Genomic DNA, 26,037 nt, shown 5'->3' with positions numbered 1-26,037 from the left:
CCTTCTTAGAAGGCTTCTAAATAGGTGATCAGCTAAGATGTTATATATCAACATTTATTTTTACTCATTTATTATTTACTTTACCCTCTGAAATGAAGCTTCACAGCTGTAGAAACCTCATCAGTTTGGTCGTTGCTGTATATCTATGTATACTACTGTGCATGACATTTCATTGTACTCTGATGAGCTAGGTACTATTGTCATTGCCATATTACTGATAGTAACTGAAGCGCAAGGCCTTGTTGGGGAATAAGAATGTCCTGTCCCCTTCAAGGTCCTTCTGGCTGGACTAAGAATCAAATTGACATGAGACACATTGTCTGGAGAAAATCGAATTTAATAGTGTGTATACGGGAAATCCACACAGACATGGAAATTGCAAAGAAAGCAGCAAGGTGTCTTGAACTAAGGAGAAGGGGCCAAGGGTCTGGGACTTCAAAGGGAGGGAATGCAATGCTCAAGAAGAATGAAAAAGAGTTAATGTTTGGTAAACAAGTGTTTGCTGGGCCACTTAGAAGCAATGGGACAGAGAGGACATTGATCAAACAGACCTTGCTAGGTTCCTCCCTGTCTATTATATCTACTTCATATCATAATGTAGTTATCTATGGTGACAGCTCTTTCTGGAGCAGGTCCTCTATCTAATTTCTTTTTAGGCAGTTGTAGGGGGGGTAAAAAGCTTTTCCTAAACCTGCTGGATCTTGATTACTTTTAACTCAAAATAACCTTTATGCCAAAGTGGCATATTTGGGGGGGACCTGTCCCAAACTTCATCAACCAGTAGGTAGTAAGTAAATGGCAAAACTAGGCCTGAAACCCAGGCACTTGGACTGCAGAAGCAATGCTCTGATTCACCATGTTCTAAGTGATTTGGTAAAAGAGAGAAAGCATGCATTGATTTGGCCTGTCATAGTTGATCAAGAAACAGCTTCATAGAGGTAAGGCCATTTGAACAGGGCCTTGAGTGATATATAAAACTTTGTTGGATGATAATGGGTAGATATATGACAGATAGATAGATGATAGTAGATAGATAGATAGATAGATAGATAGATAGATAGATAGATGATAGTAGATAGATGATAGTATGGTAGTAGATCGATAGCAAACATCATAGATAACATAGAAGATTGGTGGGTAGGTAGGTGGGTAGGTAGATCACTTACTATAAGTTATGAGTCAAGTATTCTTCTAAGAGCTTTACAAATATAAAACCCATTTAAACTTGTCTTGCTGGATAATAGTGTCTTATTAAGAAAGAAAGATGGATAGTAATTAGTAGGGTGGTACTAATAGGGTGGTAATTATAAGGGAAGATTGCCCTTAGGATGGGAAAAGCTCCTAAATTTGTAAGCTGAGAGAGAAGAGGCAGCAGAGAATAAATGACTGATTGGAGAAAGAAGAGTTGGGGGACAGATGGAACATGTACTAGAGAAAAACAAGAGGGGTTGAATCCAATTACAGACAAAAGTTAGACTTGGTAAGTGGATAGGTTTAAATACAGAGATGATTTCAGGCAGAGGAGAGGCCAGGGAAATAGATAGCATTAATTTCAGATGGTTTACTTTACTGAGGCTGTATATAGCTAGGGCAGATGTTGGAAGGCACATAGGAAAAATTTGGAGCAGCCTCTCTGGGTAACATGACAAGGAACAAAGTAGGGTGAAATAAGATGGCTGTGTAGAATGAGGATTCAGAGTTTAGAAATCACGAATTATATAGTGATGGCAAGTGGCACTATAAAGTGACTTTCTCAAGCATTGCATGGCAGCCTACAGTGGAACCGAAGTTGATGTTTGGGCTTGCACAGTTGCTGAGAGCTGGATATGTGGATCCATGTGAAGGTCATGCTGGTCACATTTTGGTATTTTTGATTGCTGCTTTAAGGTTGGGTAAAGAGCCAAGTAAAGCCAAGAGAAAGGATAGAATCATGGGTCAAAGCAATATGAATAGAGGGTATGAATACTAGACTGAGAGCAAGGAGACCTGAGTTCCAACCCTCCCTCCACTTTCTAGAGGGTTGACCTTGGGTCATCTCCCTTAATTTCTTGTCTTTATAACAAAAGCATTGAAGAAAATCAGGTCTCAAACTTGGTTATACGTAGAATGACCTGGGGAAATTAAAAAAAATATATTATTCTTGGTCCCTGTCTTCAAACAATTAAATTATATTGGGAGTGAAAAAAAATATTATTCTTGGGGGGCACCTGAGTGGCTCAGTTGGTTAAGCATCCGACTTCTGGTCGGGTCATGAGCTTATAGTTCATGAGTTGGAGCCCCGCATCAGGCTCCTCACTGACAGTGTGGAGCTTGCTTGGGATTCTTTGTCTCTCTCTCTCCCTTTCCCTCTGTCTGTGCCTCTCTCTCTCTCTCTCTCTCTCAAAATAAATAAGTAAACTTAAAAAATATATATATTATTTTTGGTCCCTATCTTAGAACAATTAAATCAGATTTTTTTTGTTTTGTTTTTTGTTTTAAAGCATGCCATTTGATTTACTTTCTACCCCATTTTTTTGAGATATAATTGGCATATAACATTGTGTAAATTTAAGGTATACAAGGTGATGATTTGATATATGTATATACTACGAAATAATCACTGCAGTATGGTTTGTTAATGCATTTATCATCTCAGTTACCTTTTTTGTTTTGTAGTGAGAATTTTTTTTAAGTTTATTTATTTTGAGGTGGGGGCAGAGAGAGTGGGAGAGAGAGCATCCCAAGCAGGCTCTGTGCTGTCAGCTCAGGGCCCAGCATGGGGCTTGGTCTCACAAACCATGAGATCATGACCTGAGCCAAAATCAAAAGTCAGACGCTTAACTGACTGAGCCACCCAGGCACCCCTGTAGTGAGAACTTTTAAGATTTATACTCTTAGTCACTTTTAACTACAGTCATCATGCTGTACATTAGATTCCCCATTCATGTTAGAACTAGAAGTTTGTACCCTTTGATCATCTTCACCCATTCTCTCCAGTTCCCACCCCTGTCAACCACCAATCTATTCTCTGTTTCTATGCATTTGGCTTTTTGTTTTTTATATTTTTTTTCGTTGTTGTTGCTGTTGTATATTCCACGTATAGGTGAGATTATATAATATTTCTTTATCTGTTTGGCTTATTCATTTAGCATAATGCCCTCAATGTCCAAACATGTTATTGCAATGCCAGGTGATTTCTATTGAGCAGCCAGAGTTTAGAACCACTAGGGTAGATGATCTCTAATATTTCTTCTCTGTTCTACTTGACTAGAGGTTTCAGTGAAGGCAAAAGCAAGCTCAGTTATAGTGAGTGAGTGAGTGAGCATGTGGGAAAACTAGGTCAGAAAGTGAAATTTCAAGTTGATGATGAAGTTTGGAGAAAGGCCCTCCACACAAGTGGTCCACATTACTCAGTGTTGAATTTTGTGGTGGCACAGAAAGAATTTTTTTTTACTGAATTTCTGTTAGGGCCACTGTGCAAGGAGTCCATAGAATAAATGCCATAGTCAAACAGTTGATAACACATGGGTTCTAGCCTGTGGTAATCTCAGCACTTACAGACCAGGCTAACATCATTGGGTCACCTTGGGCTAAGCTCAACTGACACTGATAAACTCACAGAACTTTGTCAGCTATTAATTCCTTTCATGCTTTCATTGGCTGTCACCCTTTAGTCTAGAATGCAGGCTCTTCAGGCATTTCTTTCTTATTTTCTTCATCCTGCTCTGTGCTTTTCCTCTCTGAGTCATCTTTTCATTGCTTCCCACTGCTGACCTCTCTCACAACCCTTTCTACTGCTTTCTGGAAATATTCTATTCTTTACAACATCCGTGATCTCTTCACAGAACTCACTGTATTCTTGTTCTAATGTAAACTTGGCTTTTCCTTGACATCATAACTTGTCAGGCAGCTTTCTTTAAAGATGCTAGCCATTCTTTCTTCATTTGTATCTCGGGGCCCAGAAGTGATATTCACTTAGACTTTCATTGTTACTTCCAAACCTTGATTCTCCTATCATGCCCCAAAAGCCCTCTTTCTTTGAGTTGTATGATACCCCACTCTAACACCCACTACCGTACCTCAATTATTCTGGTCACTTCCACATTTCTGAGGGCTATAACAAGTGATTCCTCATCAAAAAGAAAGTGAAATGAAAATTGTCTTCCTCTTATGTCTTCCAGTCCCCCACTGCCCTCTGTCTGAAAGGAACTATCATCAATTTTTGGATATCCTTCCAGAGATATTTTATGGAAACAGAATCATATGCATACATACATACACATATGTATACATATGTGTATGTATGTATGCATACATACAGGAGAACCAACCATGTGATTAGAGGGTTGGCACTTTCAGTCCCATCTCCTTGACCTCTGGAGAGGAGAAGGGGAACAGAGGTTGAATCAATCACCAATGACCAATGATTTCATCCATTATGCCTATGTAATGAAGACTCCATAAAAATCCGAAAGGAGTTGGTTCAGGGAGCTAACAGGTTGGTGAAACAGAACTCTTCCATGTGCCACCATGCTGGGCCCCAAACTCCACTAGGACAGAAGATCCTTTGTTTGAGACCTTACCTTATATATCTCGTCATCTGCTTGTTGATTGTATCCTTTAATATCTCTTGTAATAAACTGTAATCTTGTGGGTAAATGGGTTTCCTGAGTTGTGTGAGCTGCTCTAGCAAATTAATCAAACCTAAGGAGGGAGTTGTGGGAACTTGAATTTATAGCTGGCCAGTCAGAAGCACTGTTAACCTGAACTTGTGATTGGTATCTGCAGTGGAGGGTAGTCTTGTGGGACTGAGCCCTTAACCTGTGGAATCTGATGTTATCTCTGGGTGGTATCAGAATTGAGTTGAATTGTAGGACACCTAGTTGGTGTCAGAGGCTTGATTGGTGGAGTGGGAAAAAAACCTCACACATTGGAACTGGGGGCAGAACCCTTACCTATCTTTGTAGTGTTTTGTTGCAGATTTTTACATTATAAGGAAAATAGACCTCTACTGATATATGAATTGAAATATATTTTTTCCTAGTTTGTTGAATGGTCATTTGGTTTTGGTGTTTGTTGTGTAGAACAATTTTATTCATATGTTATTTACCAATCTCTCCATTTTGCTATCTATATTTTATATCATGCTTATACTTTTCCTATTTTGAAATTGATTTTAAAAATTCCTGTGCAACATGGTGACCATAGTTAATAATACTGTATTGTATATTTGAAAGTTGTTGAGAGTAGATCTTGATCTCATCACATGCACACCAGAACTTTGTAAACATGTGGTGATGGACATTGACTAGACATTGTGATCATTTTGCATTATATAAAAATACCAAATCATTATGTGGTACACCTGAAACCAATATAATATTTTATGTCAATTTTACTTCAATTAAAAAAAGGAAAGAAATTCACTATAGTTTTGGTAGAAAGATACTTGAAATATATTTTATTATTATAAAAATTGAGGAGCTTCTCAATATTCCACTTAATGTGAATTTTGTCAATAAGTGTCAACTAAGAAAAAATTTTGTTTCTTCCAGTACTTCAGTTTTTATGTGAAAAGTTTTGGTCTGGGGCACCTGGGTGGCTCAGTCAGTTAAGTGTCTTACTTTTGACATCAGCTCAGGTCATGATCTCATGGTTCATGAGAGATTCAGCCCTGCGTTGGGCTCTGCACTGTAGAGTGGAGCCTGCTTAGGATTCTCTCTCCCCTCTCTCTCTACCCTCCACCACCGCCTCTCAAAACAAAAAAGTTAAAAAAAAAAAGTTTTCATCCATCTAAAATCCTAGTCCTTCTAACTCCTGCCACCATCTTGAATCACTTCAGTGCTAATAACCTTTTCAACCTCCCAACCACCACTGTCCTTGCTGTCTTCTCTCCAACAGCCACCTCTCTTCCCACCACTTACCACCATATCCTGGAGCTTCTCATCCCCTGTGAGACCCTTCTCTTTTACTGAAAACTTAAACCTCTCCCATTCCACTCCCTCATCACAGTCCCTTACCCTTTTATGTTTCTTGCAGTCCTAATTTGACTACATATTCATAATAGTTTTCTCAAGACCTCTGACCCTTACTGCCTCCTTTTTTTTCTCATATTGTCTGTCTCTCCTCCTAGGCAGGACCACATAATGACTTTCATGAGACCTAGGGATTTTTGCCTTGATGGGCCCCTTTCTCCACTAAAAAAAGGAAGAAAAATTACAATTGCACTTATAAAAGGTAAATATAACAGTTTCTTTGGCTTAAAAAGTTTATTTTTTCTTCTGATTCTGAAAGAAATTAAAACATTTTTGTGGACCTAGACCGTGTGCCTAAAGTATTAGTAGGCTCTTGCTTCCAGGCACTGATTTACTGCTTACCCACTTTCTCAGCACCACCTTCTGCTCTCTTGGCCCCTTGCTTTTCTGATTATCTGCACTGCTAAACCTCAAACCTATATGAATCTTTTGCATGATACTAGAGAAAAATCATAAAGGGGATTGATGTCATTACAGATTTAGTCTATGACATGAATTGAGCCCTTGACAGTGTTTAATAATTTTTCTACATGACTCTGATCAATTATCTGTGTCATTTATATTAGCGCATATTAGCTATTTCAAATCATTTTTCATTCTACTCAACTAAGAGGAAATAAAGCTTGAACTCTCTTAACTCCCCATTTTTCTATGTTCTGATTAGCCTTGACTAAGCTTAAGATTTAGTGGCTTAAAACAATTCTTTTTCTCCAGTTGTTCTGTGGGTTGCTGGGTAGTTCTCATTTTGGGTGTCTTATGTGATTGCAGCTTGACCAAAGATAGTCAGCCTGGCCTATAGACAGTTGAAGATTAGACTTGGCTGGATGCCCAAGATGTCTCTCCCACAAGGCTGGCAACTGTTGTTGGTTGTAAGCTAAGAGCTGGGCTGGGGATATTGAGCAGAGCACCTATATGGGACTAGCCTCCAGTGGCGCTGTGTGCCTGCTCACAGCATGTTGTCTAGGTCTGAAAGGGAATGTCCCAAGATCAAGTATTCCCAAATGTGGTTAGAAGTGCTAGAAGTCCCAGAATGTCAGTTCTACTGCATTCTGCTGGTCTAGCAAGTCATTAAACACAGCCTAGATTCAAGGGTAAGACCATCTTTTGATGAGGGAGTGACACGGTTACATTATTAAAGGACATATGGAAAGAAAGTGTAATCTGCCACATCCTAATACAAAATTAGTTACCTCTTTCCCCATTTTTATTTGCTTCATTCCCATCCCATTCTTTATATCTTTTCATGCCTGATCTTTTAACATAGCCTGTTCTTAGCCTTCCCACCTCTTCAGAGACCTCATTTTATCAAGTATCTTCCCTCTGTGTGTTCAGTCTTTCCCTCTACTGGTTGCTTTCTTATGAATATCCTCAATTCTCACTCTTTTTTTTTTTTCAACGTTTTTATTTATTTTTGGGACAGAGAGAGACAGAGCATGAACGGGGGAGGGGCAGAGAGAGAGGGAGACACAGAATCGGAAACAGGCTCCAGACTCCGAGCCACCAGCCCAGAGCCCGACGCGGGGCTCGAACTCACGGACCGCGAGATCGTGACCTGGCTGAAGTCGGACGCTTAACCGACTGCGCCACCCAGGCGCCCCCTCAATTCTCACTCTTAAGAATAATTAGCTTTGGATCTATATTCTACCACAGATAAATGTCTTATATATTTGTTTTAATATGTAAACACAATGTTTGAAAGTTTGATCTATCCTTATTGATTTCATCTTTCTGACCTTTTCTTCATTGCTCAATTTACTGGACATTGGATATGGACTACCATCCCTACCACCATGTTGAAACTATTCTTTTTGTTACTAAAGACTTCCTAATTGCCTAATCGAACAGGCACTTTAAAATCTTTAAACTTTTGGTAGTGTTTGAAGATATTGATTACTCCCTTGTTCTTGAGACTATTCATGGGCTTTTATGAATACTTCTTTACTGATTTTTCTTTTCTTTTCTTTTCTTTTCTTTTCTTTTCTTTTCTTTTTTTTCTTTTCTTTCCTTTTCTTTTCTTTTTCCTTTTCTCTTCTTTTCTTTTTGAGAGAGAGAGCATGCACAAGTGAGGGAGAGGAGCAGAGGGATAGAGAATCTAAAGCAGGGTCCACACAAATGCAGGGCTCAATCCGACATCCCTGGGATCATGACCTGAGCCAAAATCAAAGGTCAGTTGCTCAACTGACTGAGCCACCCAGGCACCCCTCTACTGGTTATCTGTATGACTTCTTGGAACAATATAAGTGCTAAAGTCTTAGAGAATGAAAGTAATGAATAGGGTAGTATTGAGGCTGTGTTGTTGTTGTTGTTGTTGTTGTTGTTGTTGTTTAAGCTGGAAACCACAGTCTGGAAAAAGAAAACAGCAATTCTCTTGTAGGTTTAGGACTTGTAGAAGGAAGCAGCCCTTACTGGAATTGACTGCAAGGGAAGGAATCTGGAGAAGGCTAAATTTCAGTTAAGACAAGAAGGTGAAAGAAACCTTAGATAAGAACCTACCTTGACATAACAATTATGGTGAAGTCATGTTAGTATGAGGAGAGAGCACTATAAATGCATCTGAAATAAAATTTGTTTCAAACTAGCAGTGGTAGTACAAACCATTTACCATGGTTTCCAAGTTACTATGCTAGAATAGATATGGTATAGTTAATGCATAATCAATTAATTATGGCTTGTCTAGAAAGACTACTAAAATTCCAGACGATAGTGCTTGATTATGTACTTATTCAAGAATTTTAATTAAGTGGAATTAATTCACTTAATGATGTAATGAACATAATGATCTTAAGAAGAACTTACAGTCTGACCTCCCCTAGCTGGAGAACAATTGTCCCAGAAGACTCGTTTTAGTACTGACTTACACTTGCTCGTATAATCAAGTAGTCAGTCAGATATAAACCTCCTTGAATTTAATTTATATACCATTTTCTTCTTTATTTCCTATCTAAAATGGTCTAAAATGGTAAGAATTTAAGGAGCAGTTAGTTGTTAATTACAGTAAAATCATATTTCAAATTACCATGAATTTGCTTTGAAATGTGGGAAAAAGACTTTCAGTGTTGACCGTGATAGACTGAAATTCAAAAAGAATAAAAGCAAAAATGTACCATAATTGCTGCTGAAACAGAAGCTATTGATTTCTTCCCCATCATCTTATCAAACAGACAGTGAAAGGAGAAAAATACAAGTTCAAAGGGACCAGCAACTCAGGTATTGGGCAGGAACTTCGAGTGAAAATTTCAGCCTCATTAAAAACATTTAAAGGAACCAACTTGTCTTCATGTAGGAATCATTATTCTCAGTTTGAGTTCATGCTCTGGAGTCTTTCACCTTTTCAGAAGGGTGCATTCTGTGCAATTCTAAGAAGTGCTTCTTTAATGGGAGGGATTTATGTTAAGTTAGTTCAGGAGAGGTAGACAATTGTGGAGCCTTTTTAATGGACTACAAAAGACTGTCAAGTAATTAAATAGATTTCTTTTCCTTTAGACTGTTCCATGGTTTTAAAAACACTCCACTGAGCATGTAAAATCAATTTCCATTACTGGCCTTGACCTTTGCAGTTTTATAAACATGTTTTTCCCTGGGTTTGGAATGTGGTTCAAAGGCAATAGTAGAAGACTGGAGGATAAGATAGGTCATTGTAATAAAAGTTACTGCTTTTACAATGAAAATCTTTTCACACAGGCATTCATTCAACTGTGTATATTATAAATATAATTATGTAAGTATCTGCTTCCCTGTGTTTATATTGTATATGCATATGTGCATTTATATTAGAGGCAGGATTTTTATTTTATTGCTCTGTAATTAAAAAAAAAAAATCTTTGTTTTCGCTGCACGAGGTATTTTTCCCTTTCCCATTCCAAAAAAGTAGCCAAACCATTGTGTTCCTTTGCCCCAAGGGCTTTGGGTTGCTGAATGGAAAGCAGATGTTGACAGAGGACAGCTTCATTCCTTTTTTTTTTTTTTGGTTTTGTTTTGAAAGACTAGATCCATTGTGGGGACCCATTCTCTTCTCTGGAAGAGAATAAAGATGAGGGCTTTATTGGGGGTGTGGTATTGGGGGTGGAAACAGAACTGGATATAGGTAAGCAAATCCTTGAGTTCAGCAGGAGGAAGGGGGTTTAGGTGGTTTCCAAAAAAGGTAGCACAGGTCCTACTTGTTAACTCCCAGTTGGTTGGATTGCTATAGGATGCTAGGGAAGAGGGGCTCTAGGAGCTATGGCCAGGAACTGAGATGACAGAGACCTTTGTTCAAGTTGTGAGTACAACTTCCTTCAGGGACAAATCATGTGACCTTGGACAGTGAAAATATCAGTGGGGATCAGAGGAGACCATAAGCCAATATGTTGGAGTGCAGAAGACATCCTCACTCCCAACCTTTGTATCAACTGGAAATGTGAATGGAGGAGGTCAGTCCAGAAATGACTGAAATGGAATTTCCTGCCAGCTGATTGGTACTCTAAGCAGCTCAGTTGCATTTAAACAAAATAAATGTGCTGTCTTACACTCAGAATTATGGTGAAATTTTCACTGTCCTTTATTTTCCCCACACTTCATCTTTAAGTTAGCAATTATTAAACTCACTTTGCAGAGTTGTTTTAGCATTAAATTAGATGACACGTACAAAGTGACTATATCAAATCATCTATGTTCAATAAATTTTCACCAGGAAATAGTCATATGTGTACATACTGTTGTGAGAATAGAATCAGGTGCTAGGTTTTCAAAGAAGTACAAGACATACTTCTGGTTCCCAAGGATTTTATTATAATTAGAGATGCAGATTAAGTATATAGGACTATCTAGAAGTACTAGGTTTATATCTCTAAGCAAGAAATGCAGGCAGTTGAAACGTGGGGAGGACCAGAGGAAAATTGAATGGAAGAGTTTGGAAGCAGGAATCATGACACAGAACAGAAAACCTACAGGAAACTTAGAAGAGAAGATGGCAACTTTAGGCATGAAGGGAATTTGAGTATGATGCCATCGCTGGAAAATTTCACCAAGATATAAATAGTTATTCATACAATATTTGGACAGTAGGTTTAGATTTTTTTCCCTGTGCCTTTTCCCCCCTCAGTTTTTTAAAAATCAAAGCTATAGGTGCACAAGGCTTAAATAATAAAATAACAGGATAATAAAAAACCACCACCACCACCAACAAAAACAACTTTAGTCTCTCTCATCCATTTCTCTTTACCCAGAAGCAACCGCGTTTAGCTCTTTTATTTTTTTCTTGGGTATATGACCTTCCTTTTTGTAAATAAAATTTTTATTCTTGATTTTTTTAATTTCAGTCATTATCTATTGATATTAATATATCCCATTTTGGAAGATGATAATTTTTCTTTAGTCCTCATGCCTATACCTCACTCTGTCACATGCCTATTTTTTTTTTGCTCCCCACATTTCTTCTATAGTTATTTCATAATTTGGGTTGGAGAAAAAATTATTGCATTATTATTATTATGATAAATGCTATTATTCACAGCTATGCCTTGTAGAATGTAATGATTAATACAAGTATGATTATTCCTCCCACTCACAGCTATGTTTCTCCTGGATTAAAAAATTGTCCTGAAATTGTTTAAAATTAGTTTTCTGTGTATTTCTAACTGCAACTATCTGCCAGTTGCTTAAATCTCTTCTTGGTATGTTCAGACACGTACGTTATTCTGGCTTTGCATATCCTTGAAGCACCCTAACCTGCCCTAATCTAGAAAGGCTATCTTCAGGGCCTCTCCACACCTATGACCATGGGATTGCTCTTGACCAGGATCTTGTAATTTCTTCTACCTCTCTCACCTGTAGAATTCCTGACTCCAGGGTCTTATGTCTTCCTTGTTTTTGGTCTACCCGCTGTGAAGCATAGCTTTTAAGTGATTATCTGACAGAGGGTACAGGTAATGTAAAATTTTTGATACACTGAGTATCTGAAAACATCCTTATTCTTCCTCATACTTAACTGACAGTTTGGCTGAATAGAGACATCTGTTGAGAAATATTTTTCCTCAGAATTTTTAAGGTGTTGGTCTTCTACTTCCAGTGTGCTGCTGAAAAATCCAAAGCTATTCATATTCTCCATCTTTTTAGGTGAACATCTATCCCCAGCCCCCCACCTGGAAGCTTGCCTTTGTCCCAGTGTTTTAAGATTTCACAATGACATGACTTTGGTGTGGCTTGCCTGGGTACTCTGGATTCTCTTTTAGTCTGCATACTTAGGTCATTCTGTTCTGGGAAATACACTTGAAATGTTTCATAAGTAACTTTCTCCCTTCATTTTCTCTGTGCTGTTTCTTGGGAACTCCTTTCATCTAATGTTGACCTTGTGAATTTGTCTTCTAATTTTCTCATTTTTTTTTCTCCTCTTTTCCATTCTTTATCTTTTTTGGCTCTGCTTTCTGAGGGATTTCTCCAGTTTTTATCTTCTGACACTTTTATTGAGTTTTTCATTTATGCCATTGTTATTTTTTAAATTTCTAATATCATATGTTTATTTACTGATTTTTTTAAAACAGGCTATACTTGTTTCATTGAAACAGAGTCTTACCTCCATGAAGATGTTAATAATAAAATGTTTTCTTCTCTTATATTGTCTGATTCTTCCAGTTTGCTTATACTGTAACTGTATTCTCTGTTTTTTGTATTAAAGATGTCTTAAGTATCCGGTGATCCTTTGCGTTTGCACATATTTAAGAGTGTGGCACACTTAGAGTGTGATAGCAGAGATTGCTGGCTTTGTTGTAGGGAGGTCTGTCTGGAAGAGTGCTATCTAATATAACTGTATTCAATGATGCACATGTTCTATATGTACACTGTCCAATATCATAGCCACTATGTGTCAATCACTAGTGCCACTGAGGAACTGATGCTTAAATTTTACTTAATTTAATTAATCAAAGTTTTAATGTAAATCATTACAAGTGACTAGTAGCTACTATATTGGACAATACAGGCCTATGGTTTCTCTTTGAATTTTTTCCTTAATGAATTGAGTTGGATTCATTAGAGAGAGAACTTTTTTTTTTTTAAGTTTATTTATTTTGAGAGAGAGACAGAGAGAGAGAGAGTCAGGAAGGGGCAGGGAGAGAGGGAGAGAGAAAGAAACTCAAGCAGGTTCCAGCTGTCAGCACAGAACCTGATGTGGGGCTCAAACTCATGAACCATGAGACCATGACCTGAGCTGAAATCAAGAGTCAGCCCCTTAACCAACTAAGCCACCCAGGTGCCCCTAGAGAAAGATCTTTGAATGTTTTTCTGGAAGGTTAGGCTTTGATTGCTACCATTCTGAGAGCCACATAGAGATGGAGGACTGGGGGCAGGGATGATTTTCATTCCCAATATGCCAACAGCCACCTATTCTTAATTTTCTGCTTAGTATAGCAGCACCCCCCAACTCTCCCAGAGTTCTCTGGCTTAGCTTTTCTAGAAGATAAACTTATAGGCTTTTGTTGTGGGTAAATAGGGGATTTGAGGCTCTAACTGTGTCTTCTTCTTGGTTCTACCTTCAGCGCTATTTCCAGAGCTGTCTAGTGCCATCAGTTCCCAAAGCTTGTTTGTAATCAATGCTTCTCAGCTTTCCCCCCCCCCCCCCCCCCCCCCACTTTTTGATATTATGTCTTTCCTCATACTTTGTCCTTATGATTTGATGTTTTGGAAAAATAATATTTATCATGTTTTAGTGGGATTTCAGAAAAGTATAAAAAATAAATGTGCATGTTCAGTCATCATCTTTACTCCACAGTTAAGTTGTTTCATATGTGGGTTGTCTTTGCCCATTCAGGCTGCTATAACAAAAGTACCGTAGACTGACTTAAACAACCAGCATTTATTTCCTGTGGTTTTGGAAGCTGAGAAGTCCAAGATCAAGGTGCTGGCAGATTTAGTGTCTGGTGAGAACACTAATCCCATTGATGAGAGGCTCCACCTCATGACCTAATCACCTCCGAAATGCCCTACCTCCTAATATCATCACTTTGACGGTTAAGATTTCAGCATATGAATTTGGGGAAAAGGATTATCTACAATGTCATCCAACTATTGTTAATTTAGAAATCATACCTCCCAGAATAATTTCAAATTTGTAAAATGTTTTTGCATTAAAAAAAAATAAACTCCATCAGCTGACTTCTATAAGCATTTTAAACATCTACTGAGACTGAATCAGGATAATTGAATAGGTCTCCCATAACAGGAGAGACTTTGATCAGGTTCAAATATTAGGTAGATTTTTATCTCTAAGAAAAAATTTGGGTAAAACTATGCCATCTATTCAAATATATGTAATTACCTTTTTGAATTAATTAAACAGGCCCCCCTGTAACAGGAAAGACTTTGTAAAGACTCAAATACAAGTCAATTCCTTCTATTTCTTTGGGATAATTTTTGAGAAAGCATCATTTATATTCAAGTTAATATTGTATTTAGGCAAATCTATATAAAAATATAAAGCATGGGTGTAACCTAGTCAGCACTAGTGTGTTTTCTTTCCTTGTCTCCCACTGAGCAGAGGTCAATAATGATGGTTAGATTTTTGTGGGGGTGCATATTCAGATTACCATGATTTGCAGAAAATAAAGTAATATTTTTTGTTCATCCATATTTATGGAATTGGGCATAAGCCCAACATATATTTAAATTTTTTTTAATGTCTTTTTATTTTATTTTTGAGAGAGAGAGTGAGACAGAGCATGAGCAGGGGAGGGCCAGAGAGAGGGAGACACAGAATCCGAAGCAGGCTCCAGGCTCCGAGCTGTCAGCACAGAGCCCAATGCGGGGCTGGAAACCACGAACCATGAGAACGACCTGAGCTGAAGTCGGACGCCCAACCGACTGAGCCACCCAGGTGCCCCAAATATTTAAAAGAATATATGACAAGCGAGGTCAGTAGAGTTATGGGCAGAGTAAACCATTTAACTTTATAAAGTAATGTGGGTTTTTTTTTTTATGTTTATTTTTGAGACAGAGAGAGAGAGAGAGAGAGAGAGAGAGAGAGAGAGACAGAGTGTGATTAGGGAAGGGTCAGAGAGAGGGAGACACAGAACTGGAAGCAAGCTCCATGAGCACAGAGCCCAACATGGGACTCGAACTTACAGATTGCGAGATCATGACCTGAGCCGAAGTTGGATACTTAACTGACTGAGCCAGCCAGGAGCCCCTAAAATGATATGTTTTAAATTTATTTCAGTTTGGACCTTATATGGAGTTGGATGATTTATTTATGCTCCTCATTTTCTAACTCTAAGATGACTTTCCATGCAAAATAAAGATGGTCATTCATCTCCTATCCACTATAGGTAAGGCCAGTCAAGGTCCATGCTTAGAACTTTCAAAGTGCTCCGGTCTTCTCCAAGATTGTGACCTTGGGGCATAAGCCACCAGAGCTGCCTGGTTTTGCTAACATGACCTTTGGATGCTAAAATGAACCCCTTTTCAGTAGATTGCTCTTCTGATTTTGTTAAATCTAGAATTTGACTTCTGTGTAAATCTTTGTGGTCAAGAAATCACACTTGTGCTTGTTTTTCTGTTTAGTGCTTAAAGCCAGCACCCCAGCCACGTTGTTCTGCCTTTTCCATAAACTCTTACTCTGCCTCAAATCTGTACCTCACAGTTAAATATCTAATTCTACAGTGTGTGGTTGGTACTTTGCTTCAGATAGTCCTTACTCCCTGTCTGCTGCTCTCCCCTTAGCATCTAACTAAATTGTGATGGTTCAGAAGACAGGAGTCATGCTTGATATGTCTTTGTAACCTCCACAGTGCCACATATGTGGAGGCATTCAGATTATGCTTTATTTTACCATGATACAGAACTGTGATGTGTGCCACCACTTATCTTGTACATCCTCTGTTCCAAATGCCGTGGAGGCGCTTTACATATTATTTTGCATCCTACATAGATCCTGCAAGGGAACTGATATTCTTATCTAATTTCTCAGTTGAATCTGACACTCAGAGGAAGCAAGTAACTTACAAATAGTTAGTAGGCATCAGAGTCAAGATTTGGACTCAGATTGAACCCAGGACTTGAATCCATGTTCTTTCTACTACTGTATATCCACTTGCCTCATTCTCAGATTTCACATAGAATCCAAATAAGCATATTATAGCAGCATTACTTAGCTTTCAGCTAGATTTTATTTTGGGCTACTAACATAGATGAAATCCAAGTCCTAGCTGATGACTTCCAATGTTAGCTCTGCTCTTTTGAGAATTAGGTGACCAACTTTCTGAGCAAAAGTACTTGTCTTGGGGTGCCTGGGTGGCTCAGTTGGTTAAGCGTTCTACTCTTGATTTTGGTTCAGGTCATGATCTCATGATTTGTGAGATCGAGCCCCTCATCGGGCTCTGAGCTAACAGCAAAGGGCCTGCTTGGGATTCTCTCTCTCCCTATCTTTCTGCTCCTCCCCCATGCACTCACCCTCTCTCTCTCTCTTTCTCTCTCTGTCTGTCTGTCTCTCAATAAATAAATAAACTTAAAAAACAAAAGTACTTGTCTCTTTAGGGCTACTGGAAGCTGGTGAGAGAGCCCAGGAGTGTTAAGATATTATCAGTGAACAGTCTGGTTTTAAAACCCAGGACTTCCCCTGAGTCCAACAATGGCAGGACTATGTAGTGATGTAGGGTCTAACTTGTCCCTTCATTTCCTTCTCTGCATTTCATTACTCCCACATTTTTAAAACAATGCTTCCTCTATGATATAATAATGGGCAAGCACTCTGAGTTTTCAAGTGACAAGTGAGTGCCAGGAATATTTTATTTGTCTTGGAAAGATATAAATTCCTAGGTCTATACAGATTCCAGTGGCTTTCAGAGAGACAGAGCATGCTGCTCTCCTTAAGAAAGGCCACCAATGGGAGTGATTTCTGGTGATGCAATGCTGATATTTTAGTACCATTCTGGAGAGGGAAGAGGTGGGGTTTCTCTGGAGCCAGATGAACTCACAATTAGTTCTCACCAAGGCTGCTTAAGCAATTATGATGAAACCAAATCACATTACTTTTTTCTTCTACTCCTGATAAAAGCCTCAACTCTGTTCCTTCTGCCCCATAGGGCACTTGGCTGGCCATTATTCCTAACACTATAGACGCTATTCTTTGCTTCTGTTTCCAAGCTACAACTGTCACAGTGTAAAATAAGAAGTGTGGGGGGAATAATGCACACCTCTCGGTCTCACTACTTCAGAGGCACCTAGCAACCCAGTCTCCAGGCAAGCAGCACGAATCTCCCGGGTAGTTTACTGCCCACTCACAGCAGAGGCGGCGTGCTCTCTGCAAATAGCCTACGTCTTTGCCATTGCCAGCTTGGTGGTGGGGTGGTAGTGTCATTTGGTATCCTTAGGGATATTTGGTTCTTGTTCTGGGAAGACTAGGACAAAGCAATGACAATTTCCCCAAAGCTGTTTATGGAATCAGAAATGAGGTCAAGCAGTTCTGTACTTGGGGTTGCATAGTCTAAAATCAAAAGCAATCATTTTCAATCTTTGTATTTTTGGTCTTTGACACATTTCTGTCACGAATTTTCCAAAATGTTCATGACACTCTTCTAAAGGAGGAAAAGAGTGTTTCCCAGTTGTATCTATGCAATGAACAACCCTCCTGGCCATTTTGTCCACCTATCAACACACCAATAAAACATTCCCATAGTTTTTACCAAATCTACTTCCTCCCTGCAAAATGTTAATTGGGCTGAAGACAACCCTGCACTGGTTTACCAACCAGCCACATGAATTTTCCATGTCAGGCTCATGTACCACATGGCCTTATGTATGGATGTTGAGCTTCTAATTTGCTTTCTTTACTTCAGGGAACTGTTAAAGGTTCTTTGCTTCTTTACTACTTGTATTTCATCTGCATTTTAACCCTCCCCTAGAGTGAAAGCCCTGGAGAATGGAAGTTACCTCTCTTTTGGAGGGAAACCAGTCTTTTCCTGTGGTGACTGATTAAAGAATGGAAGGACATGCAGAGCCTGATCTAGGAAACAGTGCTGCTGGATAGAGGGCTGATCCCAAGATACCAGGAAGGGAATAGGTTTAACCTTCAAGTCATTCCCTCTCTCACTCACCAAACAGTTATGGAATTCCTACCATGTTTTAGGCCCTCTGCTAGGAGCAAGGGAGACAAATACAAATAAAAAATCTTACTGACAAACTCATATTCTGCGGGATATTTTAGTGAAAACAACAGGAACAATGTCAGACTCACTGTATACAAGCACGTTTAAAGTGCTTTGGGAGCTCAGATGGGATGGGAGGGCTCTCTAGGGAGGCAGGAGGGGAGAGGGAGTGAGATTTATATAATTTGATTTTTAATAATAGCTCTGTTAAACATTGTCTCACGACATTCCTGAAAAATTCACACTTGGCTCCTATGAGCTGTTGAGAACCTGCTCCAGCCACACCTTAGGATGAAGGTGAAATTGGGAAGTGTAGGTATATCTTGTAGCTGCCAACTATGAAGTTTGGGCTCTCCATAGGTCAGGATAACTTGAAATTTTAATGTTTTTGTTTCTCTTGTTTTATGTATTTTTATTTTCTCCCACCAGAGAAGGTGATTAACTTTAGTTTTTCCTTATTTCAGAGGCTTTTCTATTGCTCGGCCAAAACTCTTTCTCTAAAGAGCTAGACTTGACAATAGGACCACCTGGATACAGCCAAGGAGAAGGTTAGTAATGATCATTGTAGACTAAGACCAGAGGGCCATTCTTGAATGTATTTTGTGAGATCCTTGTGAATTTCAAAAGATTCTTGGTGGAAAGAATAAGCCTAATAAAAAGACTGAAATTGGGGGTGGGTGGCTGGAGGGGATGGGTTAAATGGGTGACCGGCATTAAGGAGGGCACTTTTTGAGATGAGCACTGGGGGTGTCATATGTAAGAGATGAATCAGTGGGTTCTCCTGAAGCTAAGACTACACTGTATGTTAACTAACTTGAATCTAAATAAAAATAAAACAAATAAATAGAAGACTGAAATTGACTTTCTCCCCAACTAAGTAGCAGAGAGTTCAGCATAATTTAACTATTTTAGAGAAGTTAAGAGAAATGATGTTTCTTTTTAAAAAAAATTTTTTTTTCAACGTTTATTTATTTTTGGGACAGAGAGAGACAGAGCATGAACGGGGGAGGGGCAGAGAGAGAGGGAGACACAGAATCGGAAACAGGCTCCAGGCTCCGAGCCATCAGCCCAGAGCCCGACGCGGGGCTCAAACTCACAGACTGCGAGATCGTGACCTGGCTGAAGTCGGACGCTTAATCGACTGCGCCACCCAGGCGCCCCGAGAAATGATGTTTCTTACATTCCAGTTTTGTGGAATAAAACTGATGCCTGTTCCAGCTATAGGTCATACATGCTTTTTTTAACCAAAAATGTGACCTGATTGTATTTAAAATTTAGACGGATAATTGTCACCCACATAGAGAAGGAATTGGAAGGAATTTTTCTCACTCTAAAATGAGACTAGTTAGGTGTGAGCATCTACCATGTTAAGGAGAACAATCAGGGTAGTCTGTGTGAATAAAGAGGAGAGGACAGGCTCCATAATATGTCAGAGGATAAATGACAAAGGGTGGAATACAAGTTATAGGATTTAAAATGTGAGTTGCTCTGACTTAGAGGCAAATGCAACCCAGTGCCTCTGTTGGTTACCCCTGCCTTTTGCATGCCTGGCACAGTGCCTCATACTTATCAGGTACTTAATAAACACATGCTGAATGGATGAAAGAGTAAATAAATCCAATGCACAAACAAATATGCATGTTTTTACTACATTAAAAATGACTCTGGTCAAGAGAATGTTAAGACAAGCCACAGACTGAGAGAAAATCTTTACAAAAGATATATCTGAAAAAGGATTGTTACCTGAAATAATACAGAGAAGTTTTAAAACTCAACAACAAGGTGCCTGGGTGGCTCAGTTGGTTAATCATCTGACTCTTGGTTTCAGCTCAGGTCATGATCTCACAGTTTCATGAATTTGAGCCCCACATGGGGCTCTGTGCTGGCAGTTTGGAGCCTGCTTGGGATTTTCTCTCTCTCTCTCTCTCTCTCTTTCTTTCTCTCTCTCCCTTTCTCTCTGCCCCTCCCCCACTTGTGTTGTCTGTGTCTCTCTCAAAATAAATAAATAAACTTAAAAACTACAAACCCAACAATAAGAAATGAACAACCTGATTTAAAAAATTGGCAAAACCTGAAAAGATGTCTTACCAAAGAAGATATACAAATAGCAAATAAGCCTATGTCATTAAGGAAATGTAAATTAAAACAATAATGAGGGGTGCCTGGGTGGCTCAGTCAGTTAAGCCTCTTAATTTCATTAAATTCAAATTAATTCATTCAAATTCATTCAAATTAATTAAGACTCTTAATTTCAGCTCAGGTCTTGATCTCATGGTTTGTGATATGGAGCCCTACATCAGGATCTGTGCTGACAGTGCAGAGCCTGCTTGGGATTCTCTCTCTCCCTTTCTGCCACCCCCTCCCCCCACTCGCATTCATTCTCTCTCTCTCTCTCTTAAAAAATAAATAAATAAATTTAAAACAAATGAAGAGAAAACATAAAACAATAATGAGCTACAACTATACACTTATTAGAATGGCCAAAATCCAGAACACCCAGAACACATGCTGACGAGAGTATGGAGCAACAGGAACTCTCATTCATGGCTGGTGGGAATACAAGATAGTACAGCCACTTTGGAAGACAGTTTGGTGGTTTCTTATAAAGCTAATCATACTCTTACTGTATGATTCAGCAATGGCATTCCTTAGTACTTACCCGGAGGGGTTGAATATTTATGTTTGTACAAAAACCTGCACGTGAGGGGCGCCTAGGTGGCCCAGTGGGTTAAGTGTCCGACTTCGGCTCAAGTCATGATCTTGCGATTCATGAATTTGAGTCCTGAGCGGGGCTCTGTGCTGACAGCTTGGAGCCTGGAGCCTGCTTAAGATTCTGTGTCTCCCTCTCTTGCTGCCCCTCTCCTGCTAGTACTCTGTCTCTCTCTTTCTCTCTCAAAAGTAAATAAAACATTAAAAAAAAAAACCTGCACACAAATGTGCAGCTTTATTCATAATTGCCAAAACTTGGAAGCAATCAAGATGTCCTTTCATAAGTGAATGGATAAACAAACCGTGTTACATCCAGCCAAAGGAATGTTATTCAACAATAAATGAAATGAACTATCCAGCTATGAAGAGACATGGAGGAACTGTAAATGCATACTAGTAAGTGAAAGAAGTTAATCTGCAAAGGCTACATACTGTGTGCTTTCTTCTATATGACATTCTGGAAAAGGCAAACTATGGAGACAATAAAAAGATCACTGGCTGCCAGGGAATAAAGGAAAGGAAGGATGAAGGGTAGAACACAGAGCATTTTCAGGTCATTGAAACTATTCTGTATGATACTGAAATGGTGGATATATGTTATTATGCATTTGGTCAAAATCCATACAATATATACAGCACCAAGAGTGAACCCTAATGTAAATTATTCACTTTAGGTGATAGTGATGTGTCAATATAGTTCACCAGTTGTAACAAATGGGCCACTCTGATGGGGGATGTTGACAGTGGGAGAGGCTATGTGTGTATATGAGAGGATAATGAGAAATCTCAGTACCTTCTACTCACTTTTGCTGTGAACCTAAAACTGGTCTAAGAAATAAAATCTGTTTACAAGAAAAAAAAAAGAGTCTGGGAGCTAGCATGAGGATTCATGACTTAGTACCTGAATGATGGTTATGAAAACAAAAGCATTCCTACGTTGCCTGAAGATGATATTCTGATCAGTAGACTACACTTACATAGAGATCAATGAGCCCGTCAATGAAGACAAATGACAGTGTAGCGGGAGGAAATTCAGGTATACAGGATTATTTTGAGGTTTGTGTTGAACAACAGAGTATGAGAATTTGAACCACCTTCACCCAGTTTTTTGTTGCATGAATGTCAGGTAATTTTGAACTTTATCAGAAGTCTCCAGCAGTTACAGGGAATGTCAGCTCTGTGTTTCCAACCCACCACTTTTTTGTCTGGCAATTGTAGCAAGAAGCACATTTCAGACCACGGTATTCTAAGCAAGCAACAGACAGAAAACAATCATACAGCCTGGGTATGTTTGGAATATTATCAGTCTCAACCCTTGACACGATGACCAGCCTCTTCATGCAAGGCTGTCTCCAAGATGAAGACAGGCATGGTCTGCTGGAGGGAGGGTCAGGCCTTTTGGTCAGATCAGATGACAAGATCATCCACTGATGACAGAGGTGCAGGGCCATACCAGCTGTCCCCCTGGTATGAAGTACTGGCCTGGGTAGGTACTTACATATACGTTGTTCCTGCAAAGGTAGAGATACCCAACGCCTAACGATCACATAACTTAAACTCCACTAATTTTGCCAATTAGAAATTCTAACATGCTCAGTAGTAAAGCTTCTGAAAGTGATTTTGACAAAAATACCTTTGAATGCCACCTGGCAAATTCTTAGGATTTTAACTCTGTTTGGTCACTTCACATGCTAATTGACCACTAGGGCACAGGTAGATTAGAATTAAATTGTGCACACATAGTTCCCAATGTTTACATACTGTGGTAAAGCAAATTACAACAGACAATAAAACCAAAAGAAATATCAAGAAAAATATTTTTTAAAAGCTCCAACATCAAAGTGAAACTGTACTTATGTTTTGCACTGTACTGGTAACTACGAGATCTAATTATACATGTTCTCAATTATTGTGTTGGAGACAGTGAGTGTATATGGGGCTTTATAACATTTAAACAAAAACAGTTTAAAGCAATTTACTACCTTGGTTGATGTAGCATCACGGCTCCTTTATGAGATTCCCCATTAACAAAGCCCTTTATGTAAGGCTTTATTTGATGGATTTTTTTTTTTTTTTTTTTTTTTTTTGGTAACAAGAAGAGCCACCAGTACTATGGCTGAGCAGAAAAATATCCCAGAGAGGTTGTCATAGGAACTGTACCAGAGGAGCAGCTATACACATGATAGAATGTACTATCCAAAGAAGAGAGGAAGGAACTGATCTTGAATCTACTCTTACCATCAGTTTTAGGGAACAAATCTTTCATGAATCTCCTCATGGAAATTGTCCTCAGTGACAGCAGGGGTAGGTGAGATACTACAAGGCTATGGGGCTGATGATATATGTACCTCAAAGGATTTTTGTAGGAGATTAAAATAGATAAAATATGTTAAATATCTACTATATGTAGCCCTTGAAAAACAGTAATAAATAACAGTAATCTTTACTGTCTTATGTAATCCTTACTAGAGCCTTCTGAGGAAGACACAGTCATTATTCAAATTTTCCAGATGAAAAAATGAAGCACAGAAAAGTTGAATTGTTCAAGGTCACATGGTAAATGGTAGAGCTGAAACTCAAATACAAGGTTGTGTGACCCTAGGGCACTTGCCCTTAGCTTCTCTGCTGGGCTAAACTAGTGAGCAATCAATGACTGGTAATAGTTATAAAAATGATTCTTTGGTGGTGGAATAGTAGTGGGAGTTTTAATTGCCATGAGATACATATGGCAGAATGTCACTGCATTTATTGATTTTGTTTTCCCTTGAGCTTATTTTTCTTAAGCCACACAGAAATGTGGTCCTACAGGATCACAATCACTTTGTCCCATTCCTCTCCTTACTCCCCAATGCAGATCTTCAGGTTGCCCCAGCCAATTGATGTTCTCCTATAGAGCTCTAAAAAACTAAGAATCTGCGGCACTGGGTAGTTCAGTTGATTAAGTGTCTCACTCTTGATTTAGGCTTAGGTAATAATTTCATGATTCATGAGATGAGCCCCATGTCAGGCTCAATGCTGACAGTGCAGTGCTTGGAATTCTTTCTCTCTCTCTCTCTTTCTCTGTCTGTCTTTCTGTCTTTCTGCCCTTCCCCTTCTCGTTTGTGTGGGCTGTCTCTCAAAATAAATAAATAAACATTTTTTTTTAATTCTATATAAAAAAAGTAAGAATCTTCTCTCTCCCTCCCTTCCTCTCTCCCCCCTCTCCCTTTCTCTTCCTCTGCCCCCACTTCCACCACTCCCCCTCCCCCAATCCCCAGACCATCCCTGAAGGAGGAATTCATAGCTGGAGAATTCACAGCTGGAGCTTCCTCACTATACCTTCCCCAAAGTTTTGAGACCTTATGTTATGTAGGCTGAATTACATCCCCTCCAAAGTTCCTATGTTGAAATCTGTTAAAGAGAAAATTATTCATGACCCTTGTTAAGAAACAGTAAGTCAATGTTTATTCAGGGAGACTATCACAATAGGTATAGGAACCAGGACAATGGGGTTTTGTAGTAGGGGAGAGAGACTGAGCTCAACTTCAAATACAAAGAAAAATGGCAATTTGTAGCTAAGAAGTGGGGTTGGGGGTTGATGGTCAGAACGTTACCGAGAGGAAATACTATAGGTAAGAGAGGATTCTGTCTAAACCAGCCTGACGAGATTCTTGTTGAAGGCAGGCCAGGGTGGTCAGATATCATCTGGGGGAAGGTAGATGGTGAGGAACCCGATCAGATATTGAGGGTGATCAGATATTGAAAATGAGGGTTTCTTGTTAAACTGACTTAGCAAGATTCTTGCTAGAAATATTCTACAAGGAAGGACATAGTAGCCCAAGGTCAGGCCTAGTGAAAAAGAGAGCTCAGAAGAGCCTGACCAAAGTTTGGTCAAGGAGAGAATCTTTGTCAAATCCTAACCTCTCAGTACCTAAGAATGTGACAGTATTTGTAGATAAGACCCTTAAAGAGGTGACTAAGGTAAAATGAAGTCATTTGTGGTGTACTTATTGAGGAGGTTAAAGCACAGACACACACAGAAAGGGAGGACCATGTGAAGATACCAGAGGAAGACAGCCATCCACAAACCAAGGAGAAAAGCCTTCCGAAGAAACCAATCATACCAATGCCTTGATCTTAGACTTCTAGCCTCCAGAACTATGAGGAAATAACTTGCTGTTGTTAAACCGCCTGTCAGTGGTACTTTGCTATGACTGCCTTAGCCAGCCGTGATCTGAGCATCAAAACTTTACTCAGATCTGTGCCACCTGTTCCTCCTGGCATCCCCACTCTGGGCATTCTGTGGCTGTGTTGGTTTCATTGTGGTTAAGCACCAGGTGTGGAATGTGAACCTCTGTGTAAGATGGCCCAGGTTTACTTTGGAAATGGCTCTGTGAAGACTAAGTCCAGGAAAATTAACCAAGGTGCATGCTTTCCTTTGTGTTATTGTGCCTGCATCCCACCTGCATCCAGGGTGGGCCTTCCTCGGAGTAAACACAACACTCTGTTCATCTCTAGATGAGAGTTCCTACAGGACTGCCCTGCCATTAACCTTTTTATATGTCTGTTTACCACCTTCATCCCCCCCGCCCCAGTTAATTTCTGAATTCACAGGCACTGAGATTATGCCTATGAATTATATTTCTGTACTTCCTACAATTCCTGGTTCAAAGAAGGCACTAATTTATGTTTGGATTTTTTGAATGGAGATTATACATATATATGTATAATAATAATTCTTTCTTTACCTCTGATGAAGGGATTTTTGTAATACAAATTCAAATGAAAAAAATTAAAAAAAATTTTTATTTAATGTTTATTTACTTTTGAGACAGAGAGACACAGAGAGCAAGCGAGGGAGGGGCAGAGAGAGAGGGAGACACATAATCTGAAACAGGCTCCAGGCTCTGAACTGGCAGCACAGAACCCGATGTGGGGCTTGAACCCACGAACCATGAGATCGTGACCTGAGCCGAAGTCGGACACTCAACCGACTGAGCCACCCAGGCACCCCCTAAAAAATTTAAAGAACTCTGAACATGTGATGCTGTAATAGTCAATATCATAAACAAAAGTGGTTATTTTTATTTTTTAAAAAATATTTTTATTTAAAAAAATTTTTAAACTTTATTTATTTTGAGAGATAGTGCAAGTGGGGAAGGGGCAGAGAGAGAGAGAGAGAAAGAGAGAATCCCAAGCAGACTGCACTGCCAGCACAGAGT

The 26,037-nt window shown here is 39.2% G+C and overlaps 1 long non-coding RNA gene across 5 annotated transcripts in view; it reads left to right on the top strand.

Moving 5' to 3' along the window:
- The window catches only part of LOC121036066 (uncharacterized), a 56,055-nt gene that overhangs the window by 21,946 nt on the left and 8,072 nt on the right, over window positions 1-26,037 (top strand). For 3 of the 5 annotated variants that reach the window (XR_005793212.1, XR_005793216.1, XR_005793213.1), the window contains exon 2: window positions 18,592-18,675. This is a non-coding gene — a long non-coding RNA (uncharacterized LOC121036066). Of the gene's footprint in view, window positions 1-6,112; window positions 6,217-18,591; window positions 18,676-26,037 lie in introns of all 5 variants that reach the window. The other 2 variants (XR_005793215.1, XR_005793214.1) reach the window with 1 other exon arrangement.

Source organism: Herpailurus yagouaroundi, unplaced genomic scaffold (assembly GCF_014898765.1).
Source record: "Herpailurus yagouaroundi ecotype Mexico unplaced genomic scaffold, PumYag 162, whole genome shotgun sequence".
NCBI classification, from domain to species: domain Eukaryota; kingdom Metazoa; phylum Chordata; class Mammalia; order Carnivora; family Felidae; genus Herpailurus; species Herpailurus yagouaroundi.
Note: the sequence above shows the minus strand (reverse complement) of the source record. Positions and strands in the feature narration are given on the sequence as shown.